The sequence below is a fragment of the Nycticebus coucang genome, chromosome 14, assembly GCF_027406575.1.
Source record: "Nycticebus coucang isolate mNycCou1 chromosome 14, mNycCou1.pri, whole genome shotgun sequence".
NCBI lineage: Eukaryota > Metazoa > Chordata > Mammalia > Primates > Lorisidae > Nycticebus > Nycticebus coucang.
The window spans coordinates 88,090,589-88,113,906 of NC_069793.1; the positions used below are offsets into that span (position 1 = coordinate 88,090,589).

The 23,318-nt window shown below is 34.3% G+C and overlaps 1 pseudogene; it reads right to left on the minus strand.

The window, feature by feature from the left end:
- Positions 1-23,318, minus strand: part of LOC128564545 (serine/threonine-protein kinase N2-like) — a 119,169-nt pseudogene that overhangs the window by 82,926 nt on the left and 12,925 nt on the right.

Here is a 23,318-nt window from a genome sequence, read left to right on the forward strand (position 1 = left end):
GGGAGGATTAAGACCTCCAAATTTGTAGTGAGTTGTTTAGTAGTGCAGGTGGCCGCTGGGGACATCTAAGCAAGTGGTGAATGTCCCAAGTGGGAACAGTCTTATGAAGAACTCTGTCCTTAAGTCATGAAATTTAGCCAAACTGAGAAGTTAGTGTCAGAATTGCATTTCAGCTGGAGAAAAGGCTGTATAGATATGATTTTATACTCTAATATGCTTGGGTACATTATTGCAGTAGTCTATGTAGTCAGTCCAAAGTATCTTCATTTATTAATTAGATAATGGGAAACCATTGATGGCTATAGAATAAATGAATAATGAAAATAGGACCATGATTTAGGAATATTACTATCTGACAGTAGGTAGATCAGGATCAGTGGGAAATAGGAGATACTGTAAGTAAGGCATTAGGAAATTCTTACTAAAATAATTTCAGAACAAAGAAATGTGTAAACTTGTCAGTAAAAGTAGAAGGAAGGAGGAATAACTTGTCCCTGATATGAAAGCAGGCATTAAAGAAAATGAGATATCAAAAGGGATGTAGGGGTTTAGACTTGGCAGCACTATTTGGATCTATGTAGAGCTGTTGAAGTAATACCCTGTTTTCCCGAAAATAAGACAGTGTCTTATTTTCAGGTGTGCTCCCAAAGATGCGCTAGGTCTTATTTTCAGGGGACGTCTTATCTTTCCTGTAAGTAGGTCTTATTTTCAGGAAAACAGGGTAGTAACAGAATATTCTATAGCCAGACATAATGGTTTGACAATTGATTTATGGCTTATTAACTTGATGTGCTTCCACAATTATTTTATTTAAAATGAAAGGAACAGAAATTAAAGAATTCTAATGAAATCAAATTAAAATGGAATATATTTTGAGGCAGTCTATACAGACAAATCCCTAAAATGTCTTTGATTAACATTTGTTATTTTTACCATTATTTACATAGAAATAAATGTCTTAGCACAATAACTAAGAAAATGCCAGGAAGGCTATGTTAACCAGTGTGATGAAAATGTGTCAAACGTTCTATGAAACCAGGGTATGGTGCCCCATGATCCCATTAATGTACACAGCTATGATTTAATAAAAAAATAAAATAAATAAAAATAAAAGAAAAAAGTAATATTGAGATCTTATTATAAAATGTTGCCTGCTAGTATGTTCCTTTCACATTCCATGTTCTTTTCTCAAGTAGATAATAAATTCACATAGTGCTATGTGATTTCCTCAGAAATAATCAAGTGTTAATGAAAATAATGAATATAGTAATGATGTCCCTCAGAATTTTTTTCACAATCATGTGATTTAAAACTAGTTCACTGAATAACTGGAGAAAGAAAGGGACTACTGTTTTAAAACTGAACTAGAAACCACATTCAGGTTCACCTCAAATACATCTTGAAACATAAGTCTAATGGATAGTGATTGTTATGTACATATTGATATTAGTAACATTATGCAATTGCATAGTGGGCAATTTTCAAGAACATGACCCTGTCAAAATTAATTTGTTTTCCTGGGAGATGATGAAGCACTCATTATGATGTGAAATTCAGAACTAAATGAGAAAGAACAATGCAAAAATTTTGTGTTCTTCATCTCAAATTACAAAGTCGTCTGGGTCAAGTGTCTTATGCCTGTAATCCCAGCACTTGGGAGGCCAAGGCAGGCAGATCACCTGAGCTCACAGATTTGAGACCAGGCACACATGTGTTCCTGCTGTCTTAGCTTCCTTAGTCTTGCTACAACAAAATACCTGAGACTGAGCAGCTTATAAAGAAAAGAAGTTTATTTGGCTTACAATTCTGGGGGGCTGAAATTTCATAAATGAGGCTTAAGATTGGGCATCTGCATCTGGTGAGGGCCGTGGGTTGCTTAAACTCATAAGTAAAAGTGGAAGAGGGGAAGCCAGGCAAGACAGATGGATTGACTGAGCTCACTGGTTCAAGACCAGCCTGAGCAAGAGTGGGACCCCATCTCTAAAAATAGCCAGGTGTTATAGTGGGCGCCTATAGTTCCAGCTAGTCAGGAGGCTGAGGCAAGAGGATTGCTTGAGGCCAAGAGTTGGAGATTGCTGTGAGCTATGATACCATGGCAATCAACCAAGGGCAACATAGTGAGACTGTCTAAATAAACTAATTAATTAATAACATTACAAAGTACAATATCTAAATGGTATCCAGAGTATATATTTCCTCTTCTCACTAGCTAAGAAGTATAAAAATGCCCTCTTCATCCATCATTGCAAAAGGAAAAAATGCAAATTATGCTATACCATGATAGCAACACGAGAATATTTCCTTACAGATGAACAACAGTGCATCCTCCACCACAAAACTCCAGTCCAGTTTATGAGCTTAGTGAGAAGAATTAAATCATTTTCTGTAAGAAGACATAAAGGAGCCCCAAATGGTTGATAATTGACAACACTAGTATTTCTAAAGTTGATTTTTAAAAGCATTATCTTATAAATTTCACTTTTATTCTCTACTTTTGTAAATAACACAAATAGTTTTATGCAAAAAACATGAACCGCCATTTACTTATTTAAAAAAAAAAGAGTGCAATCAAATGTTTTCAGGATAAGTGGCAGAATGATGATAATTTTTCATATTAAACTACTCCAGAATCCTTGTTTTCTTGTCATTGTTCTTTCTCATTAAAAAACATGAGGACAGAACTCTTTTAACTTTAATTAAATATGAAGATTCAATGTCCTCAATACTAATATGAAACAATATATAAACAATTACATGCTCACAAGAACAATACAACACAAATATAGTCCAGTACTGGGGCAAAGGGAGGAGGAAGGCAGAAGGGGCTAGGGGGGGAGGATGATTGACAGAAGACAGCATTTGGCAGGATCTCACCTACTCGGTACAATGTATGGGTGGATACCATGCTCCCTGGGCGAGGTATTCTTTTACAACTGGAAATTTCCCTTGGAAGTGAGAACAATGTAACATCAAAATTCATACCCTCAAATTAATTTAATATAAATAATTAAATAAAATTAAATTAGCCACTGAAAAAGAGCTTCCACAAATCACACTTGAGAAGATAGTTAAAAGTTAACTTTAGTAACTGATTTTTTATATATATATCTGTCTGTTATTTGATGGCAAAGGGAACACAGACTACTTGGAGGAAAATCCTCACAGATAATACTTAATCTGGGAACCCTATGACCAGTCAAGTATATATATAAAATGATCACAGCAGATAATAACTGAGATTTTAGTATATTTAAATTTTACTCCAAAGAAAACATTCATAAAATTCACTGTTATCTAACATTGCATAATATCTATTTCCTTATTTCAGAAGGAGAAACAGAGCATTGTTCAAAATACTACATATTGACATTTTTAAACCAAATTTATAATTTATATTTTAGGGCATTATTATAAAACAGATAATCAATAGTTATATACTTTACTTTTTTTCAATCCTGAAATTCTATTATTATATTCAATCATTCATTTAGGATAAAGATTTTTCTTCTCTTTGTGCTTATTATTTCTAATATTTTTTGCTTTATTTAATGAATTCAATATAAAACTATGAATATATGAAAACTTTCATGCTGTTCTATAGCTTAAATAAGAAAGTTACAATGACATTGATTAGAGCCGTAAATAGAACTTGTTCATTGTTCATCATGAAAAATCTTCTGGTATATCATTACAACATTATTAGGTCTGATATGTGTCACTTTAAAAATGTATATGGAACTATTTCTATGTAGTCATATAGTTACTAATTTCTCATGTATTGCATTTAAGTTGAAACATTCACAATGTTTCAACTTATGGAAGTTGAAATGTTTCACATATGGAAGTCTTATGCTTTCCATATGATACAAGAAAAGTATTTATGTATACTATGTCATCTTATTATTTTTATATATTTTAGCATAATTGTATGGAAAACAATATAAATATCACTAAAATTATAACATTTAAGTAAAACATGATTTTTATTCTCTCAAACCTATGTATACATAAAACCGAGAAAGCAAATTTCATACTTTGTTTTTCTATCTACCACATGTAATTATTTGTGTGCATGTATATTTACTACCAGTGTTTTTCTTTTTATATCTCTCATTATACAGATGAAATAAATGAGGCCATACATATTTGTTACTTGCCTAATACTCCCAATTAGACTTACAATCCTGTGTCTTGGTAATAACTAGTTCATTATAGCCAATAAACATCAAAATTCCTCTTGATTAAATAGCCCAGTAAAAAGACCAAACGATATTAATTTGGTTATTGTCAATTTAAAAAATAATAATATATGTGGTAGAATATTCACTTAAATATGTGAGTAAAAAAAGAGATACTTCATTGTCTTTCCCCCCTCCCATAAATAGTAAAAGGCAATTTAAGGGATAAAATAATAGTGTATTTTTTTTAACATATATGAAAGCAAAATGTGTAACAGCAAGAGCAGAGAAGCTGGGAGAAGGAGCACAAAAGTACACTACTCTTACAAAATAGAATTAAAATTCTTGGAAATTAATTATGATAATATAAAATATATTCCCAATGAGACAATGTGAAAATATAAAAAGAATCACTGAAATATAAATAAAAAACTTACCCTTAACAAATATCTAGACTGTAAACCATATACTATACATTTTATTAAAAGATTTTTGTCATTTTTAACTGTTAGTTATATTTTAACTTTACTCTTAAAGCTGTTAGCTACAACTTGATATTAATACTGAATTTGCCTTTTTCTTATAAAGAGCGATGTGTCTATAAATGAGGTCTAGGGAATGTTCTATGAGATAGTCATGTACATCCTTGAAAATAAACAATTGCTCATACCCAAATTCTAGGGCAATCCCAAAGAGTGAAGAGTAAGAAAATGGTGCTTCTGCTTTGGTCACAGAACTCATTCTTGTTTTATCTGTATATACCTAGAAAGTTACTATCATCAAGTTACTATCATCATTTTTACATAGAAGATAAAAATAATTATAAATGAGAGATTTGTATTATTGTTTACTCATGGATCACATGAAATGTCTTATCTGATTTAAGCTCCCTATGTAATATAAAGCAACTACCAACTTAACCCTGGCTGAGTGATCAAAACTGAGTATATTAGAGTGTCTTACATAGCACACTGATAAGCTAACTTGGGCATCCTCTTAAGCAAATAGTTATTAATCAGCTATGTCATGCAAAATGTTCATATATAATATATCCAAGGAATATGCAATTGTTATATTCAGGAATACTGAATGCACACCCTAAGAGGTTCAGAGTCAATTGTAAGACAGGATTACCAAGAAGCATAAAATGCATTAATGTTAGGTCAAGGCAGTTGCCTGTCTTCTAAAATGTTGGGGTTTCAGGGAACTACCTGGATCCTGTGTTGTGGAGCACTCTTGGTCAAAAAAGTGACCAGACTCCAAAGTAAGCTAGCATGAAACCAAGTTTATTGAAGAAGAGAAAGATAAGACTACAGAGTCAGAAACTTTCAAAGCAGTATGCATTTGCCATAGACAGAATAGGCCACTATTGCCAGGGCAAGTAGACAAGTAGGCAAAGAACCAAGGGTTCTGGCTATGGCTCTGTTTTATACTAGCTGGGTCAGGCCTACCTCATGGTTCACAGGTCACCTTGCACCAGAGTCCTCTACTGAGCATTTGAACCTCTCATGGGCCTCTCTGAGAGCCCATGGGGGTGTGTCAGCCACATGATAATTAATGTTAAGGCTGTTCTCAGTGACCTGCAAGACTCTGCTGTACCTGTTGTTAGACTGAAGAGTCCTCTACATCCTTTCTGAGTTGGCATGCTGCATTCTGATTGGTAGATTGGTAGGCTGTTCCCTCCTCCCTGGTGTGAGTAGTCACTTGGGATAAAGTAAGGTGGATGGCACCAAAATGGCAGCCTGGATGCTTGGGTCTTTATCCTGCTTCCCCAGGTGATCTGTTTCTAACTACCTACCTAACATTTAAATTACATTTTTTTTTTAATTCAAAAGAGTTACCTATCTTGCTTCATTTTTTGGTCTGTATTAGTAAAGATATAAAATAATAATTAAAAAAATAATAGAAACATCTCATGTATTCTCCTATAAAAAGTATCAATGAATGCCAGGTGCAGTGGCTCACATCTACAATCCTAGCACTCTGGGAGGCCTTGGTGGGTGGATCACCAGATCAGGACCATGATTCCATCTCTAAATATAGCCAGGTATTGTGGCAGGCACATGTAGTCCCAGCTACTTGGGAGTCTGAGGCAATAGGATCACTTGAACCCAAGAGTTTGAGGTTGCAGTGAACTATGACACCACAGCAGTCTACTGAGGGTGACAAAGTGAGATTCTGTCTCTAAATAAATAAATAAACTACCAACAATTATTTTTGGAAAAGAACCAGAAAGAGTATGTTTGGCTTGCAAGTCACATGGTTTCCTTTAATGTAGTGGAAAATATTATTTAAGCATAGATAATATGGAAAAGGATGAGCATGATTATGTTTCAATAAAACTTTGTTTACAAAGTAATTTGTCAATATAGGAATTGCCTCTTATGCTGTAATTTCTTTACTCCTGACTTAAATCTTTGAGTTATAAAGGCATACATTAAAAATGAGCGATCTTCTCCTTGGTTTTATTTCCTTGAAATACTAATTGATTCATGCAGACCTAAAGTATGATGGAATAGTACAACACAATTTATATTGAAAAATTTAGTGAACCTGCAATATCATTTTACTTCCTCCCTATTCCAACTATTCCTAAGTTCTAAGTCTGTTTCACTAACGTTTATTTTATTGTTCATTTATATAGGAAGTTAAAGAAAAAGGGTGGAATTGAAAGAGTATATGAGTTTCACTTTTTACAAATACTGTAGAATTATACAAATGCAACCTAAATTAGTCTAAAATATTCTGAGACTGATTCTATGCATGTTTGGAAAAGTCATTCTCACCACATAATAGGTACATGTAGGAGGCACCTGTAAGAAATACCTTGGCAATAAGGAACTGGGGAAGGGATTTAACATCATTGGCTCTCCTTAGTGAAATGCGTGAGAGCACAAAAGTATGTACATTATTAGTTAGCATTTGGTGTAGATGGCCATGGGATTACTTCTATAAATAGCTTTGAGAGAAGTTAGCAGGGGCTCCTCCTTTGGCTCCACTTCTTGCTTGGAGGACACCTGATCGGAGCTCCCCTACTAAGACTGCTGCTGAGAGATTGCTGCTCAGATGCTCACTCCTATTAATACCCCTTTTCCCCAAAAATAAGACATCCTCCAAAAATAAGACCTACTTACAGGAAAGATAAGATGTCCCCTGAAAATAAGACCTAGCGCATCTTTGGGAGCACACCTTAAAATAAGACACTGTCTTATTTTGGGGAAAACAGGGTATTGACTGTGACTTCTAAGGTGCTTTAACACCTGAGACCGGAAGGAGACCTACTTGGAGAAAGCTGGCACAGTGCCCACGTCCAGACAGTTTCGTTGGCAGGGCCAGAGACCTAGTGTTCCAACAAGGCCCTGGGTCGGCCTGGAGACATGGCATCACGAACCCGGATAGGTACACCTTATGAGTTTTAAAGACTAGAAAGATACCTAGCTCAGAGACAAAATATATCCATTTAAAACACATATTTATCCTTACCGTTGCATTCTTAACACTAAATTGAGTAAGAAATATTTGTTTCATCTCCTTCATGGGATTTTGTGTGAATAAAATGTGGTATGTTTGGAATTTGTTTTTAAATTATACAGTTTTAACATAAGGGAATATTATTATAGTTCCAGCAAAAACATATTTATTTGGTTAGATAGCTAGCATATTAGTGCTAGTGGATATTTTATAATTTCATCCATATTTAATATTATGTAAAGTACTTCAAGTTATGTTTATGGTATCTGCCATTGAAAAAAGAGAATAATCTTATTGATTGAGAGTTTTTCTGTTGATAGCTAAAAAAAGTTACAATCTTCTCTTGTTGAAAGAGAAATAAAAGTCCTATTAATAAAGACAAGATTTAGATAGCAAGATCTGGCATAATGTAACATGTATTATATAAGTAATAAATAAATAATATGATTTAATGTTGCTCTGTATGAGTTAACCAGAAGAGCATTGTTATAATTTTAAGTTATTGTAGTTGAGTCAGAAACCAAAATGAAACAAACTTCAAAAATAAACAAAAATTCCAGCTGTTCTGAGTAGGAATATTGGAGGAGATGTACTAACTAGACATTATCACGCTTAATGCTCTAATAGCACAAAGGTTTAGGGGAAGCTTGCCTCAAACTGAAGCTTTCCTACTATATCTAATCATTTTTTTTTTTTGAAACATACTCTAAAGCCTAGCTCTGGTTTTCAACTTTTTGAATATGAATGTAAAGGAAAAATCTATAGAGTCACAATCAAGTAGAAAATATTACTAGTAGATTAGCTATCACCCATGTTCATCTTACAGAAAAGAACGTCTAGTGCATAAATGATGCAAAATGTAGAAATAAGAGAAAAATCTGGGTGATGGACTTTTACTGTCAAATGGAGGCTAAGGTCCACCTAAGAATTTTCTGAGGAAGTTTGTATGTTTGAGTTACTGTATACTATTTCATGACATTCCTAGGCTTAGTAAAGTTACAAGTTAAATTACAGATTTTTTCAACTTGATATACACATAATTAATGCTTAGTAGAAAAGATAACTCTAAACGTTAAGGATAATTGGTCAGTGGAACATAGGTCAAGTCAGTTTGAAAATTAATCTAGCAATCTTATTAACTTACTGTTATAAAATTTCCCTAAGCCTTCAAATGCTCTTTGAATTAATCTTAGCATCTTACTTCTTCCCTTATTAATTATAGTGTTGAATAAAAGATTTGAGAAATGGCATTTTACATTTTAAAAAAGTCATTTTATCTTGTAAAAATGATATGTTAGTATTTATAAAGCTTCAACCAAGATGCCCACATAGATTAGTCTGACAAACTATCTTGTTTATGTAATTAACCTTAAACTCTAAAATCTTTTATTGCTTTGCTAATAAAATAAGGTATGGTTATATTTATGTAACATTTAATATTAAGAAATAATAAATCTCTGATCTATATCGAATCATATTTCTGTCAAATTTTTTAAAACAGTAGTTTTGTTTTACATTTCATAAATTAGAGCATAATTGCCAAGATCCTTAATAACTTTAGGATAAGACTTTGGAATAATCAATGAATAATGCTTAGATTTGTAAATATTTGCTAAGTAGAATGAAATATTGAAACATTGATTGCTAGGAAAAATTTTAACTTCACATACTTGCTTCTTAACTGCTAGTTCTTTGATTTAATTTAGCTCTTGATTTTCACAGTTATTAAATGGTGAAGAAGAAATGTGAATAGTTGTGGAAATATGTTATTTGTTTTCATGACCTTTTTAAATGAAAATCTATATGTGTAACAGCTAGTTTACAATTATATCTCTCTCAATTTTCTAAGTAAAATATAATTTAATTACTTTATTATGATTATAATTAAGCATCATAGTATTTTGGATGAGTGTATCATAAGTGAATAATTTGTATTGTTTGGATAAAATACTGTGGGAATTCATTCTAATAATTAAACAAACATAATAAAATAAAAAATATGGCTGTGTGTAGCAATTTTTGGAGAGAGGGTTTCAAATATTGAGGGTAAGGGTAATTGCAAAGAACGTCTTTACATAATTCCAAAACTAATCTGAGACATTCAAGAAGACATTACTAAATTAAAACAATTCAACCTCATGTTACATGTACCCAAGAAATTCTTTTTTAAGGGAACTCTGTTATGTGTCAGAAAAATATGAAAAATAGAAAAATGAGTCAAAGAATAAATAACCAAGCAGGAAATTAATATAATTAGATAAATATAAATACAGTTTTTTTCTTTTGTAATGGCCTTAATCAATATTTGATAGTTGTAAACAAAATATAATAAAAATATTTTATTATGTTTTTAAGTATTTATAAGTAAAATACATAATATACTACCAAAAAGAACAGAAATAAAAACGGAAGCATGTTATTATAACTTATTAAATTATATGTGAAATATTTCAACACAGAAGTTATGCTATAAACTACAAACCATCAGGGCAACCATTCAAAGTAAATAAAACAATGAGACATAGTTAAAACATGAAGGATAGAGAAATAATGGGAAACAAAAAATACACTATTCATCAAAAAGAGGGAGGAAATAAGGAAAAGTAGAACAAGCACAGATAAGCGTGGATAGATGATACATGTAGAACAAATCCCCAAGATGCCGATAGTTACGTCAATTTTAAGTAGACTACATACTAAAATTAAAAGGCAAGGACTTCAAGACTGAATAATAATTTTTTTTTTTTTTATTGTTGGGGATTCATTGAGGGTACAATAAGCCAGTTACACTGATTACAATTGTTAGGTAAAGTCCCTCTTGCAATCATGTCTTGCCCCCATAAAGTGTGACACACACTAAGGCCCCACCCCCCGCCCTCCATCCCTCTTTCTGCTCCCCCCCCATAACCTTAATTGTCATTAATTGTCCTCATATCAAGACTGAGTACATAGGATTCATGCTTCTCCATTCTTGTGATGCTTTACTAAGAATAAGGTCTTCCACTTCTATCCAGGTTAATACGAAGGATGTAAAGTCTCCATTTTTTTTAATGGCTGAATAGTATTCCATGGTATACATATACCACAGCTTGTTAATCCATTCCTGGGTTGGTGGGCATTTAGGCTGTTTCCACATTTTGGCGATTGTAAATTGAGATGCAATAAACAGTCTAGTACAAGTGTCCTTATGATAAAAGGATTTTTTTCCTTCTGGGTAGATGCCCAGTAATGGGATTGCAGGATCAAATGGGAGGTCTAGGTTGAGTGCTTTGAGGTTTCTCCATACTTCCTTCCAGAAGGGTTGTACTAGTTTGCAGTCCCACCAGCAGTGTAAAAGTGTTCCCTACTCTCCACATCCACGCCAGCATCTGCAGTTTTGAGATTTTGTAATGTGGGCCATTCTCACTGGGGTTAGATGATATCTCAGGGATGTTTTGATTTGCATTTCTCTAATATATAGAGATGATGAACATTTTTTCATGTGTTTGTTAGCCATTCGTCTGTCGTCTTTAGAGAAAGTTCTATTCATGTCTCTTGCCCATTGATATAAGGGATTGTTGGCTTTTTTCATGTGGATTAATTTTAGTTCTCTATAGATCCTGGTTATCAAGCTTTTGTCTGATTGAAAATATGCAAATATCCTTTCCCATTGTGTGGGTTGTCTCTTTGCTTTGGTTATTGTCTCCTTAGCTGTACAGAAGCTTTTCAGTTTAATGAAGTCCCATTTGTTTATTTTTGTTGTTGTTGCAATTGCCACGGCAGTCTTCTTCATGAAGTCTTCCCCCAGGCCAATATCTTCCAGTGTTTTTCCTATGCTTTCTTTGAGGATTTTTATTGTTTCATGCCTTAAATTTAAGTCCTTTATCCATCTTGAGTCAATTTTTGTGAGTGGGGAAAGGTGTGGGTCCAGTTTCAGTCTTTTACATGTAGACATCCAGTTCTCCCAACACCATTTATTGAATAGGGAGTCTTTCCCCCAAGGTAAGTTCTTGTTTGGTTTATCGAAGATTAGGTGGTTGTAAGATGTTAGTTTCATTTCTTGGTGTTCAATTCGATTCCAAGTGTCTATGTCTCTGTTTTTGTGCCAGTACCATGCTGTCTTGAGCACTATGGCTTTGTAGTACAGACTAAAATCAGGTATGCTGATGCCCCCAGCTTTATTTTTGTTACTAAGAACTGCCTTAGCTATACGGGGCTTTTTCCGGTTCCATACAAAATGCAGAATCATTTTTTCCGAATCTTGAAAGTACGCTGTAGGTACTTTGATAGGAATGGCATTGAATAGGTAGATTGCTTTGGGAAGTATAGACATTTTAACAATGTTGATTCTTCCCATCCATGAGCATGGTATGTTCTTCCATTTGTTAATATCCTCTGCTATTTCCTTTCTGAGGAGTTCATAGTTTTCTTTATAGAGGTCCTTCACCTCCTTCGTTAGGTATATTCCTAGGTATTTCAATTTCTTTGAAACTATGGTGAAGGGAGTTGTGTCCTTAATTAGCTTCTCATCTTGACTGTTATTGGTGTATACAAAGGCTACTGACTTGTGGACATTGATTTTATATCCTGAAACATTACTGTATTTTTTGATGACTTCTAGGAGTCTTGTGGTTGAGTCTTTGGGGTTCTCTAAGTATAAGATCATGTCGTCAGCAAAGAGGGATAGTTTGACCTCCTCTGCTCCCATTTGGATTCCCTTTATTTCCTTGTCTTGCATAATTGTATTGGCTAGAACTTCCAGCACTATGTTGAATAGTAAAGGTGACAGAGGACAACCTTGTCTGGTTCCAGTTCTAAGAGGAAAAGCTTTCAGTTTTACTCCATTCAGTAAAATATTAGCTGTGGGTTTGTCATAGATAGCTTCAATCAGTTTTAGAAATGTGCCACCTATGCCTATACTCTTCAGTGTTCTAATTAGAAAAGGATGCTGGATTTTATCAAATGCTTTTTCTGCATCTATTGAGAGGATCATGTGATCTTTATTTTTGCCTCTGTTAATATGGTGGATAACGTTTATGGACTTGCGTATGTTAAACCAGCCTTGCATCTGTGGGATGAAGCCTACTTGATCATGATGAATGACTTTTTTGATGATAAGCTGTAATCTATTGGCTAGGATTTTGTTGAGAATTTTTCCATCTATATTCATGAGTGAGATTGGTCTGAAATTCTCCTTTTTGTTTGGGTCTTTTCCTGGTTTTGGTATCAGGGTGATGTTTGCTTCATAGAATGTGTTGGGGAAGATTCCTTCTTCCTCAGTTTTTTGGAATAATTTCTGCAGTACAGGAATAAGCTCTTCCTTGAAGGTTTGATAGAATTCTGGAGTGAAGCCATCTGGACCAGGGCATTTTTTAGTTGGAAGCTTTTTTATTGTTTCTTTGATCTCAGTGCTTGAAATTGGTCTGCTCAGGAGCTCTGTTTCTTCCTGGCTGAGTCTAGGGAGAGGGTGTGATTCCAAATATTGATCCATTTCCTTCACATTGTCAAATTTCTGGGCATAGAGTTTCTGGTAGTATTCAGAGATGATCTCTTGTATCTCCGTGGGATCAGTTGTTATTTCCCCTTTTTCGTTTCTGATTGAGGTTACTAGAGATTTTACTTTTCTATTTCTAGTTAGTCTGGCCAATGGTTTATCTATTTTATTTATTTTTTCAAAAAACCAACTCCTTGTTTCATTAATTTTCTGAATGATTCTTTTGTTTTCAATTTCATTGATCTCTGATTTGATTTTGGATATTTCTTTTCTTCTACTGAGTTTAGGCTTAGATTGTTCTTCTTTTTCCAATTCCATAAGATCTCTTGTGAGATTGTTGATGTGCTCTCTTTCTGTTTTTCGAATGTAGGCATCTAAAGCGAGGAATTTTCCTCTCAAAACTGCTTTTGCAGTATCCCACAGGTTTTGGTAGCTTGTGTCTTCATTGTTGTTATGCTCAAGAAAGTTAATGATTTCCTGTTTTATTTCTTCCTTCACCCATCTGTTATTCAATACAAGATTGTTTAGTTTCCATGCCTTTGGTTGGGGTCGAGCATTTTTGTTAGAGTTGAGTTCCACCTTTAGTGCCTTATGATCTGAGAAGATACAAGGTAAAATTTCAATTGTTTTGATTCTGTTGATATTTGTTTTGTGTCCCAGGATATGATCAATTTTGGAGAATGTTCCATGGGGTGATGAGAAGAATGTATATTCTTTGTCTTTGGGGTGGAGTGTTCTATATACGTCTATCAAGCATAGTTGTTCTAGGGTCTCATTTAAATCTCTTATATCTTTGTTTAATTTCTGTTTAGAGGATCTGTCCAGCTCTGTAAGAGGTGTGTTAAAGTCCCCTGTTATGATGATATTATCAGATATCATGTTGCTCAGACTGAGTAAGGTCTGCTTCAAGAATCTGGGAGCATTTAAATTGGGTGCATAAATATTTAGAATTGAAATGTCTTCTTGTTGTATTTTTCCCTTGACCAATATAAAGTGACCATCTTTGTCTTTTTTGACTTTAGTTGCTTTAAATCCACATGTATCTGAAAATAAGATTGCAACTCCTCTTTTCTTCTGAATTCCATTTGCCCGAAAAATTGTCTTCCAACCCTTGACTCGGAGCTTTAATTTGTCTTTTGAAGCCAGGTGTGTTTCTTGCAGACAGCAAATGGATGGCTTGTGTTTTTTAATCCAGTCAGCCAATCTATGTCTCTTCAGTGGGGAATTCAAGCCATTAACATTTATGGAGATAATTGATAAGTGTGGTAATATTCTATTCATCTTATTTGGTGAGAGTCCATTGCTTAGTTTTATCTTTTGCATCAGTGTGGAGGTTAGGTTCTGTCCTTTGATTTCTGAGTTCTTACTTTGCTGCTGATCCATTGTGGTGGTCAGTGTGCAGAACAGGTTGAAGTATTTCCTGTAGAACCGGTCTTGTTGTGGCGAATTTCCTCAATGTTTGTATATCCGTAAATGATTTGATTTCTCCATCAATTTTGAAGCTTAGCTTAGCAGGGTACAGAATTCTGGGCTGACAATTGTTCTGTTTAAGTAGATTAAAGATAGATGACCATTGTCTTCTTGCTTGGAAAGTTTCATTAGAGAAGTCTGTGGTCACTCTGATGGATTTGCCCCTGTAGGTCAACTGGCGCTTACTCCTGGCAGCTTGCAGAATCTTTTCTTTTGTCTTGACTTTGGACAGGTTCATCACAATGTGTCTTGGAGAAGCTCGGTTAGAGTTGAGGCGACCTGGGGTCCGATATCCCTCTGAAAGCAGTGTGTCAGAATCTTTGGTGATGTTTGGGAAATTTTCTTTTATTATATTCTCTAGTATGGCTTCCATTCCTCTGGGGCATTCTTCTTCCCCTTCTGGAATTCCTATAAATCGTATGTTAGAACGCTTCATAAAGTCCCATAATTCTGACAGTGAACGTTCTGCTTTCTCTCTCTTCTTTTCTGCCTCTTTTACTATCTGAGTTATCTCAAAAACTTTGTCTTCTACCTCTGAAATTCTTTCTTCTGCATGGTCTAACCTGTTGCTGATACTTTCCATTGCATCTTTAAGTTCCCTGATTGACTGTTTCATTTCCTTCAGCTCTGCTATATCCTTTTTATATTCTTCATTTCGTTCATCTCTGATTTGATTCTGTTTTTGGATTTCCTTTTGGTTATTTTCCACTTTATTAGCAGTTTCCTTCATTGTTTCCATCATTTCTTTCCTTGTTTTCAACATGTGTATTCTAAATTCCCTTTCTGTCATTCCTAACATTTCTGTATAGGTGGAATCCTCTGCAGTAGCTACCTCATGGTCCCTTGGCGGGGTTGTTCTGGACTGGTTCTTCATGTTGCCTGGAGTTTTCTGCTGATTCTTCCTCATGAGTGATTTCTTTTATCTGTTTCCTTGCCCTAATTTTCCTTTCACTTCCTCTTGCTCTTTACGTTCTCATGCCTGTGGACTGCCGAATGGCCGCCAGCGTGTTCTCGGGCGCATCGTGACTGCCGCCGTGGTGGGCAATGGCAGAAACGCGGTCCCGGGGCTTAAGCACCTTCAGGGCTCTGTGGGAAGGCACCGGCTCAAAGCTGAAGATGCGCAGCAAGATGAAGAGGCTGCCTGCCAGGCTCCCAGGACAGGAAAGTGAAAAGCAGGGAAGAGCGCCCCAGGCACAGCTAGCACTCTTTGAGAAGACCAGCACCGCACAATCTGAATAATAATTTTTAAAAGACTCTATGTCCTCTAAAGGAAATCACATTTTAAATTTATAGACATAAAAATGAAAACTTAATAGTAAAAATTACATTATGTAAACACTACTCATAAAACTTAAATAGCTATCTCAATACCACAGCAAGTAAGTGTAGAGAAAGGAAATGATTAGAGTTAAAGAAGAGCATTTTATGATAAAAGTGTCTTTAATTATAGTGGGAAATCTTAACCCTCTTTTCTAATGGATAGAACAAGTAAATGAAAATAAGAAAACATAGAAAATATTACTATAATATCATCAAACAACTAGAACTAAATGACATTTATATAACACTATACTAAAACAATAAAATACAGAACCTTTTAAAGTGTACATTTAATATTTGCCGAGACAGACCCCTGTTGAATTGTAAAATGTTTCAAAAAATTGAAAACTATTGATATTTTACAGAGTACATTCCCTAAATACATGAAATTAGAGTTGGACACCAATTTTAAAAATGCTTTACAATCTCCCAAATACTTTTTAAAAAATTGAACCATCTAATTAATGTAGAATTCTGTTGGGGTCCTGCGCTTGAAGCAGGGTCCACAAAGACCTGTGGAAACTCGCAGTGAGCAACTGAAGAATTATAAAGTTAGAAACATGTAAAGAAATAAACATGAGACACAGAGTAGAATTAAAAGTGAGAGCTCAGGCCTGGGTCCACTGCCCATTAGTGGGATTCCAGCAATGGCCCAGAGTGTTTGCTCCACTTTTATTTTATTGAAGTCTATTTGCCCAGAGAGTAAGATGAGGGAGGGAACAAAGATGCCAGCTGTTTCTGAGGTAGCATATCATCTCTTGTTGCTATTATTATTTAACCTTAAGGGTAGCTTTGAGAAATCTAGAACCTGAGCCTTGTATTGGGATAGCCTCCCGCTTGAGATCACACACACTGATTTCTACAGAGTGTTAAACTCCTCTAGTTCTCTGTGGAATAAAATGCCATCATTGTTAATCTTCTCTGAGGAATTGGTGGGAGGGAGACATTTTCCTCCCATCACCAACACAGATGATCTTCCTCTGTGATACGGGATATAAGCTCTTCTGCCCATATCTCAGAGCTCCAGCTACACTCTTGATCTCTGCCCTAGGCAAATGCACATCTCCACAATGGGTATCTTCTTTGCCTGTTTAATGATCAGGAAATGCCGCGCCCACAGCATTACCGCTGAAGCGAGGCGGCGCTGACCGCGTTTAGAACGCCGGTAAGGAGGCTTGTGCTCCACGGAGCTTCGCCCCCAGCAACCCCTGCACAAACGGCATCAGAAACGGTGCTCTACGTGCCAAGTCACCCTCAGGAGCTTGAACAACCGTGGCAATCTTTAAAATTTATCACTTTGTTTTTCTTTAGCATAGGTCTGTATGTTCTAATACTAATCACAATGTGCTTTCTCAGGGCTGGACCCATTGCACTGCAGGATGAGATAAGGCACGAGCTTGCTAGACTCAATACCGCCTATAAGTCAGGCACTAAGACGTTTAAGTAATAAATACCTTCACAGTAAATACCAATGATTTCAGACAATGTATAGATGTTTTATTAAAAGAAGAATCATTTATAACTAGAATAGACAATGATCCTATACAAATCAAAATAGTACAATCACGCAAAGGCAGGGAGAGCAGGATAAACAGAGAAGTAAGAAATTATGCCAGCCTTCCCTTTGTCTTGAGCAGTTAGCAAGAAAATGCAAACCTTGTTATCTCTGGAAAGAGGAAGAAGCAAACAACTTCACAACCATGCTGAGACCAGCTCTTTTATAGTGAGTTAAACTTTGTACTGTTTAGTCTGGACATGCTTTTGACTGTTATCAACAAAAGGCAGAGCAATTGAATTGTTGTTGAAAATGTCTCGAACAATCAGAGCTTACCTAAGCATGAGAAACTGCAAACATAAAGGAAAAATCTGTACATCTAAGTAAATGATTGTAACTCTCCCACTAACTCAAAATAACTCTTGTGTATGACGCCCCCTGCCTGTAAGAAAAAGTGTATAAGTACTTGCATGCTTTCACAGTAAAGTTACAGCTGCATACTCCAACCCGTGGTGTGTCAGACTGTCATTCCTGCGCCGACCTCTCAACCTTCCTCACTCCTTCTCCCTGCTCTCCCTCGGACTGAAGCCCACCGACTGGGTGGTCCGCGGCAAGGAAACACCCTAGAAGGTATTTCTTTTCTAGGACTTGTCATAATCTCTTCCATGCCCATTATTCTCAGAGTGCTCACAAACCCAGCAGGGTGTTTGTAAATTGCATCCCCAACAGACCAGAATTTTAGAAAAGGCTAGAAGCTTGCTAGCAGTGGCTAGTGTAAATGTAAACTAGCTGACTTTTCTTTGTTCTGACTCACTCAGCTTCTTACTCTGTAATTTTCCTCTCTTTCTAGGGATGCTTTCCCTTACCAAGAATGGGGTCTTCGGTCCCTATTCTCCCAGCAAAGAATAAATAACAAAGGAAATTTGATATTTTAACCAGATTATAATAGAAATATCACATATCAAAGTTTGTAACTAAAAGGGGTACTTAGAAGAAAATGTATAGCTTTAACTGCTTATATTCAAAGATAAAAATAGGTATAATTAACAATTTACATTTTTACCTTAAAAACCTAAAAATGAATTAAACTGAAAGTAGAGAGACATAATAAATATAAAAAGAAATCTATAAAGTACAAGATATTAAAAAGAGAAAAAGCCATAAAATTAAGGTTATTCTTTCAAAGGCATATAATATGAATAAGCATAAGATGTTATTTTATACACATATATTACATTATAAGTATATGCTTATGTATTGATAGGCAGTACATATATATGTATATATATACACATAGAATAGCCCCAACTAAAAACACTAAATGTTTATTCATATATAGAATACAACCTTCACAATGGACCACCTTCCTACATCGACAACCTTCATAAATTGACTTAATTTTCTAGACCAGACATAAATCACATGTACATGTCAATACCTTACATACATTGACCACCCCCATATGTTGACCAGTTTATTACAGTCCCTCAGTTGGTAAACTCACAGAGATTCTACTGTGAGTGGTTTAACAAAATATGTAAACTGTACATGTTAAGGCACATCACTAAGCAATGAAATGAAAATATATTACATTTTTTTTTCTAAGATGGAATTTAAATAACCTTCTATGGAGGAAAGATGACATTAAATAAGAATATTTATACATATACCATAGCGTATGTTTAAATTCTGGAAAATGCAAACTAAGTCTGTAGTTACATAAAGCAGATTACTAGACACCTGTTGGTGGGATTAATGGACTTTTTTTCAGCAATTAAGTACCAGAAAACCTTTTATGACAATGGAAATGTTCTACATCTTTATTTGGCTGGTAGCTATATAGATGCACATATTTGTCAAAATTCAAAAACTGTTAAGTTACAAATATGGGCATTTTAGTGTTATAACTTATTCCTCAATAAAACTGATTAAACAAAGCCTTTCATGTGCCAAGTACTGTGCTTTACTTTTCTTATGTATTATTTTATTCTCAAAATGACTTTCTATACAGGAATTATTAGTATTCTTTAAAGAAGAAAACTGAGTCTTAAAAATACTTATTAAGAAGCAAACCTTGCTTTTCATTTCATTTCATTCTGGGAGCCAAGATTTCAGTTCAAGGAAAGTGTTGCGTGTTCTAGAATAGATCTGTATGTTACGTTAGTCTGTAAATTTGTAGTAGAAATTATAAAATAAGCCTAAGACATCTATTGATAAAATTTAGTACAGTCCTTTTACGTTGAAAGTGATCGAACATTCTGTAAGAATTGACTATTAGAAAGTATAAATTTGTGTTCTTATCACTTATTATGTAGCGGAGTGTGACACATTGGATGAGAAGACATACAAGTACACAGAAATTGAAAGTTACTGTAGAAAGCAGATGGTCTGAAATATGCTTTCCAGGCAAGTGCTCAAACATCTTAGGCCCTCCTAAGACGACAGAGTGCCTTCTTGAAGATACACAAGTGCTGACTCACTTGCCTGGATTATACTGAGTTTACAAAACTGTGTCAAGGCCAAATTAGCCTGTGGAAGTGTTTGACAATACTTTGGACAATAATCACAAAACATAGAATAAATAGTACACACAAAAAAGTAAAAAGAATAAAATGGAGTTTGTGGCTCCTGCCATGTTGCCACATAAAATATGAATCATATATTGAAAAACAGATGTGAGAGAAATGTAAATGAAAGTAAGACAGAATTCAGTTCAGTGTCTTGAACTTTGACTACCAAGTTTATTCCTCTGGTATCTATTAGAAAAAATAATAATAAAAAATTAAAAAAAATTCAGTTTGTTTTAAATACCAAACTCCACTGTCTTAGTACATGTTAATTCTTTGCTCTGTTCATGCTTATTTAAAGACCAGAGTCAGGACGATTTCTCCAAGTATAAAAATTCATTCTTAAGAGAGATATTTGTGCAATTCAAATGTCATGGTCTGACCAAGATACATAATTACATTTAGCAGGAGAAATACATTTCAGATTTATCATGCAGCAAGGTGCCTATAGTTAATGATAATATACATGGTACTCTTGAAAAATGTAAAGAGTCGATGTCATGTGCTATTGCCATATAAATGATAACTTTGGGATGTAATGCATTTATTAATTGGCTAGATTTAACCATTATACAAAGTATATACACTTCAAAATATTGTGTTATACATGATCAAAACATAGTATTATCTGTCAATTTAAAAATAAAATAGAAAAAGTTGTCATGTTATGAATGCTTCTTTTCTTAACACTTTATCTTTCAAAAAGATAGTTAAATTTTCAAAGGTGTCAATGCCTAATACTAAAGAAATTGTCAGTAACTATAGACATAGAAGACTCCAAAACCAAACCTCAAGTCTTATTTTTGAAGAAGGGAATCAAAGTATTCCATTTACATTTAAATTCCCACCATTAGGAGATAAGACTCATCATCCATCTATTGATTTGGCTTAAAAATTGCTAAAAGCAAATAAGCAAGTATGTACATCAATAACTACACACTCATAGGCAAACACAAAAAATATGAATACCATATTTGAGTATGTTGCATTATTTCCAAGCATCACACTAAACATAGGCTATATTCTGAACCTAGTCTTTGAGCAAAATAGCAGGAAAAAAATACACTGTAATATTGAGAGTTTTAACTCAAAAAAACTTTAAAGCACTTTTTATTGAGTTGAGATTAAACATAAAAATAAAATAAATTTAATAAAGTATAGGTTATATGAATATGTTTCTGCTATTGTATAATCTATAAGGAAACATCATTTTCTCCCTAGGACATGATCTTACCATGTATAAATCAAATAAAGAGTGAGATTCCTTTACAAATCTATACTTGTTTGTGCATAGCATCTAGTTAGGCAGAGCATGTGAAGTGATAAAATAATGTATACACTCAGTATTCTTCTTCTCTTCATTTTAAGGGAAATACAGTTTTAGTTTTTATTTTTAACTTTTTGAGGTGGATAGTGAAGGTAGGAGGTTGCTTTCATTTATCTAGGAAGAATCAGCTAAATTCTTGTGTCCTATCCCAGTGTTTTTGTGTTATTTCAATCAAAATCACCATAAAAACATGTTAATAGCTGAGAATTATTAAAAAAATTAGTATATTATATACACACTATGAAATAATTAAAATAAAAGGACATATAGAGGTTAGATGATGTGATTAGTTTGTGCTAAAACAACGTTGAAAAAGCCAAATCATGTTTTTGAGACAGATTTACTATTTCATATGAGAATGTTGGACAAGTATAAAGTAGATTTTGTCCTAATTACTAAAAATTTTTAGAAAAATGCACACTTATATGGAAATCTCTTAAAAGTTTACATTCTTTAAAAAAAAAAAAAGACAACACAATCTGTTGTTTGTACAACATAGGAGCTGATCAGAAATAGAAGGTTCCCACCTGAGAACATTTACCCTTAGATAGAAGAAAACGCTCCTGCCTGGGGGCTGCGTCAGCCGCATCTCCCGGGAGAGGAGGAAGGGCATTGATGGGAACGGAGCATAGGTTTCTTCAGACTAACAAGTATTTGTGGCTTTGGAACTTTAATTTTGAAATTAAGGTGTTTTCTCTAAGTAGATAAAAGAAAATCTGGCGATATTTTACCGAGGACTTAGCTGAATAGTTTATTGAAATTGTGCATAATCAGACAATACCTAGAACTCATCTGCATTGTGGGTAGTTTCCTGGGACAATTTTCTAAGTTTCCTTCCAAGGTCCCATTTTTGGATTTCACCATGTCATTCTGCATGTTTAAAATTAACCATTACTTCTAAAATTAAATAGGTATGAATAATTATTTTATTTACTTTGGGGTCATTGGAATTAAACATGCCCAAATCATGCCATTGCTTTATTGCTTTCGCTCCAAGGGTTAAACACAACTGTCTTTGCTTGTCTGAACCCTAATTTAATTAACAAAGTGAAGTAAATTTGTAAGATAATTTAAATTGTTATGACATATATGTAATGTGAATAAGTTATTTGAGTAATGATAATAACATAAAAATCACAATGTGTCTATTACTAATTCCACATCTTCCCTAAAGACAAAATTGTACTGAATTTCATTCTCATCTACATATTCATTAAAAATAATTTTGCCACATGGTACAATATTTTAATTTTTGAGGATTTCATGCTTCACAATTAAACAATTTTGGGCAGTTTAAATGCAACTGGCATCCATGATGATGGATTCAACCACACAGCATGAATCACTACTCTTTTAGCAATTGAATTCTAAGTAATTATTTTAGTAATAAAATAATTTCAATGTAATAATGATGCAGTTAATATGGAAATAATCTTTATATTACCAATTTAAGATAATTTTTTTTGTTGTTAACCATTTTGTCTTTTGTTTTTTATTATTTAACCACCTATATCTCTGTTGGGGATCAGGGGTCTCAAGTTCCCTGAATGCAATTGGCCTGGTTCAGTTACTCAGTGGAGCTAGAGAGTTCACCTGAGGTAGGAATGAATCAAAATCAACAGCAAAACCAAAGAAGCACAGGCAGCATGAGCAGAAGGGGAAATAGCTTTCCATAGGCAATGATATAACAAAGAGAAATTTTAGTTATGAACAATGAGGAAACTTAGACCACTTCCAAAAAGAGTTAGAAGTGGGTCCCTAGCATGAGTGAGAAGAGAGAGCTCGCCACCCAAGGGCAGTATAGAGGTACAAACGTCTCCATTCCTCCATTTGAAATTGTGACTTTTTCTTTGGTCTTTCTGTGTGCTCAGACACATTTATTCTTTTCTATTGGTTATTATTAATTATTGTCCTTTGCCATTGCTCATTGATTATCTGGGTTACCTCATACCCACATTCTTTTCCCCTTTTTTGGTGAAAATTGCTGAGTGCTGGTCACAGTGTTCCCATGACGTGT